This window comes from Neomonachus schauinslandi, chromosome X (genome assembly GCF_002201575.2).
Source record: "Neomonachus schauinslandi chromosome X, ASM220157v2, whole genome shotgun sequence".
Classification (NCBI taxonomy): domain Eukaryota; kingdom Metazoa; phylum Chordata; class Mammalia; order Carnivora; family Phocidae; genus Neomonachus; species Neomonachus schauinslandi.
The window spans coordinates 46,582,757-46,587,831 of record NC_058419.1 but is presented as its reverse complement, the minus strand read 5'-3'; positions in this window follow the sequence as shown (position 1 = coordinate 46,587,831).

Sequence of the window (5,075 nt, the reverse complement as noted above, 5' to 3'; positions counted from 1 at the left end):
TCTAGGCAGCAGGGAAGATTCAGCAACCTGGATTCTGGAGAGGTTCTTCAGGGTTGGGACCTCTGTCTAGCTCAGAGTATGTGAGTCTTTAAGATATGAAAGATGCACAATTACCCAGAAAGCTTCAAGCAATGAAGTAAGTGCATTCAGCCTTCCTCCTCTGGTCGGAACTATGTTATCAGCTTGAGGAGACCAGCCCTACCTATGACAACCACAGGGGTTTTCCCTGGTGGGGTTTTATCCCTTCAGGAAATAGCAATCTTCTTGAGTGAGAATATTCTTTCATCATCTTATCAACATGACCTAATGTGAGGCATTGCTTGCCTTGATAAGACATTTGCTACGGTTGCTCACTAAAGGCTAGGGCTATAAACAGATGACCTCAGGAGAAGCAGGGCAGGAAGCAAGCACGTTAAGCTTGCAGGTGGGCTTTCGGAAGAGTTGCCGCAGCTGCCCACTGCGACTTGGACCTCAGCCTGGCTAGCTCAGAAATGTCGCTCTATATGTTTTCCTGGAGGATGATCTGGCTCTGGGGAGAGCTTGACTGGCTGGGAGGACAAGGGGAAAAAATGGCTAAATAAATAAGAGAAAATTTAGGAGATATAAAAGTACACCTCAGTTCAAAAAAACAGAGACAGGGCGGCACCTGGGTGGCTCAGTCAGTTAAGCGTCCAACTCTTGATTTCGGCTCAGGTCGTGATCTCGGGGTCCTGGGATCGAGCCTGCCTTAGGCTCCACACTCAGCAGGGAGTCTGCTTGAGGATTCTCTCTCCCTCTGCCCCTCCCCCTGTGAGTGTGAGCCCATGAGCATTCTCTCTCTCTCTCTCTCAAAATAAATAATCTTAAAAAAAAAAAACCAGAGACAGAATACTCAAAATGAGAGAGGTGATGGTAGTATGGATTAACTGGAGTTGTGTGTTCAGTTCTGGGCACTGATTTTTTTTTCCTTTTCTAAAATGGTGAAATATATCAAACACAAAAGTATGCATAAAACATATATATGTATGTAAAAGAATAATTTTAAGGAATGATTATTTATGTACTCACTACCCAGGTTAAAAAAACCAGAATATTTATTTCCAGCATCTTAAAACCCTCTGTATGTCCCTCTCTGATTACAACTCCCTTATTCCTCTCTCCCTTCCCCATCAGATGTAACCACTACCTTAAAATTTGGGGTAATTATTGCCTTGTTTTTCTTCATTGGTTTACTAACTGTATGCATCCCTAAACAATATACTGTATTGTTTCATTTTTCCTGTTTTTGAACTTTTTAATAAATGGAACCTAGTTATTTGTATGTATATACGCTCCTGGGATTTGCTTCTTTCACTCAATATTTTTTTGGATGATGACAGAATAATGTTGATAAAATGATGTATATATGCTACAGTTACTCTAGAGTATATACCCTGGAGTGAAACTCCTGGGTCCTGGGATTTGCACATGTTCAACCTTACTACATAATGCCAAACCTTTTTCCAAAGTGCTCACATAAATGTATAATCCAATGAGCCATGGATAAACATTCCACTTCCTCCACGTGCTTACCAACACTTGGTATTTTTTATTAGACATTTTTATTTTTATGATTCCAGTGAGTATAAAATACTTTGTTGTGGTTTTAATTTTCATTTCCCTGATTACTAATGAGGTTGAGCATCTTTTTTCTTAATAAAGATTTTATTCATTTATTTATTTATTTATTTGACAGAGAGCGAGAGAGAGGGAACACAAGCAAGGGGAGCTGCAGGTAGAGGGAGAAGCAGGCTCCCCACTGAGCAAGGAACCCGATGCGGGGCTCAATTCCAGGACCCTGGGATCATGACCTGAGCCAAAGGCAGATGCCTAACCGACTGAGCCACCCAGGCACCAGAGGTTGAGCATCTTTTAACTCAACCATTGACCCTTTGAATTTTCTCTTTTGAGAAGTGACTTTTAGCTTTTGACCTATATTTCTATTGTTTTATTTTTCTATGTTTATAGAGTTGAGTTCTCTTTAGAATCTGATATTAATCCTTGATTGGTTACATTTATGGCTGTGTTATCATCCTCTCAACAATGTTTCCTGATAAACAAAGTTCTTAATTTTCATGTATTCTGATTTATGAGTTTTTTCTTTTGTAATTTATACATTTTTTGTGTCTTCTTTTAGAAATCCTTTAATACCCAGAGATCAAGATATTCTTTTACATTTTCTTCTAAGTTTTATATTTTTGCCTCTCACATTTGACTCTCACATTGACTCTTATCTGGAGTTGATGTTTTTAAGTATGGTGTGAGGTAGGGGCCCAATTTACTATTTTTCCATATGGAAAACTAATTGTGCCAGCACCATTTTTGAAAAGTACACTTTCTTCGCTGATCTAAAGTGTCAGTTCTATATACAGGTGGGTTTATTCTTGAACTCTATTCAGCTCACCCCATGCCACAGTCTGAATTCCTATGGTGTTTTTTTTTTTTTTAAAAAAAAGATTTTATTTATTTGACAGAAAGAGACAGCGAGAGAGGGAACACAAGCAGGGGGAGTGGGAGAGGGAGAAGCAGGCTTCCCGCTGAGCAGGGAGTCCAATGGGGGCTCATTCCCAGGACCCTGGGATCATGACCTGAGCCGAAGGCAGACACTTAACGACTGAGCCACCCAGGTGCCCCAATTCCTATGGTTTTATAATAAATCTTGACATATGACAGGGCAAGTTTCCCCACCTTGTTCTTTAAGAATGTTTTGGCTATTCTTGACCTTTTGAACTTTTATGTAAGTTTTGGATTCAACTTCCCCTTGCACCTCCTTTGTTACATTTGTTGCTCAGTACTTTATATTTTTATAGGATTGTAAATTATACCTTTTTAATTTTTAATTGTGGCTATTATATAAAAGGGCAACTTATTTTTGCATATTGATTTTTATATCCAGCAAGGTTGCTAAACTTATTTATTAATTCTAATAATTTTGTATTTAATGTTTTGGATTTTTATAAACTAAGTCATACTTTTGGTATTACAGTTATTACAGTTTTATGTCTACCTTCCTGATTCTTATATCTTTTAGTTCTTTTTCCTTTCTTTCTTTCTTTCTTTTTTTTTTTCACTTGCTGCACTCACTAGAACTTCCGATACAATGTTGAGCAAAGATAATAATAGTGATCTCCTTATCTAATTCCCGGTCTCAAAGGGGATTCTTTCAACATTTCACCCTATTTTTAAGATTTTATTTATTTGAGAGAGAGAGTAAGCAAGAGCACAACCAGTGGGGAGAGGCAGAGCAGACTCCCGCTGAGCAGGGACCCTGATGTGGGACTCAATCCCAGGGATCATGACCTGTGCCAAAGGTAGACACTTAACCAACTGAGCCACCCAGGCTCACTTTATTATAAAAGTGAATATTTAAAATAAGAAAAGAAATCATAGCACATTTTTAACAGCTTTATTGAGGTATACTTTACATACCATAAAATTTCCTCATTGTAAGGGTATAATTCAATGCATAGCACATTTTGTATTTTAAAAAGCTGATAAATCTCTTCAATATCACAAAGCTCATAAATATAACACTTTCATTAGCTTTCTAACATACCTGCAACTTAGTGTCACAATGCTCCGTGAAATTAGCACAGTGGGTGGTAAGGGTATTCCTGGAAGCCATTCCTACACTATGACAGCTAGCAATCAGTTAACTATATATGAAAGTATCAGTGAACCACATGATATATATTCTCCTAAACTCAAACTAAATATACCACCAACACAACTTCCCCTTAGCTCTATCCAGAAATGCTCATGGCCATTCCAGTGTGGCTTGACATGAGAGGAAATATGACAGAGGGGAAGGAGGAGAAGAAAGAGGCCATCATCTCAACCATATGTGATAAAAATATCTTACTTTTGCAAATTTTACAAAAACACTCGACCATGCCCATGACCACACCTTAAAAGAGAAACAAAAGCCTGTCCTTGGGAGGGTAACCAGGATGATGTAATGATTTGAAACCATCTTATATTAGGAGGTGTTAAAGGATTTAGGGAATTTGGCCATGGAAAAGAGGTTTGTCCAGAACATGAGCTTATCTATGTTTGGGTGTTGGGTTGTTTTTTGTTTTTGAGGTTTAGTTTGTTTTGTATATGGTCCCAAGAGGTCAACCTAAGACTGAGGGCTCTAAAGTAGTAACGCATTTTTGTTCAATATAAAGTAGAATTTTCTAACACAGGTGTTCAGAGAACTGAAGAGGTAATGAGTTTCCTGTTATTTGAGATGCTTAAGGAAAAATGAATGACTCCTCCCCAGCTACGTTATAGGGGAAATTTCAGCACCAGATGGATGGTTAATTAAATGTCTTTGAAGTATCCTCAATGTTGAGATCCTGTGATTCATAAGAGCATGATTCATAATCTAGATGACAATTTATGTATTATCTAAACTATTATACATGCCACACTGAATGGAGCCTTGTGTCTGTGTGAGGGGCCCCTATTCCCAATATCAGAGTACTAAGAAGTCAGTTAATAAATTGGTGGGCATAGAATCTGGGCAAAGAGAGTCTGATGATCTTAATGGAATATTATTATTAAACTACAGCAGCAGGACCAGTTGGGCCCTTTCAAAATAGGGCACTATTAATCCAAATAAATTATCCATGCCCCAAATCTGAGGCTCCTTTTTCTTGGGCAATCCTGGACACAATAAAAAATTCTTACTGTCAATTCCCTTTTTTTTATAAATTCTCCAAGAATTGCTTTCCTTCTTTTGGCTGCAGACCTTATAATACCTCCCCTCCCTTCTGTTTTACCAGACTGTCTTAATGTTTGCATTTCCCAGGTTTATAGATTGACAAGTTTGAGGTTGGCTGCTTCCTGGAGACCTCTACGGAGTACTTAAATGTCATCAGTAATTTATCCACAGTTAAACTATAGGCTGTAGTCTTTTGGAAAAATTTCCTGTAGACAGTTGATCCCACCCATCGTAGGTAGATTTTTGTAAACTGCAAACACAGAGCCCCTCCCTGACTTGCGTGCTCTGTCTTCTTCCTGATCACTTGCCTCTGTCATTGTTTGTCCCAAACGTACTTTTACAACTGTAA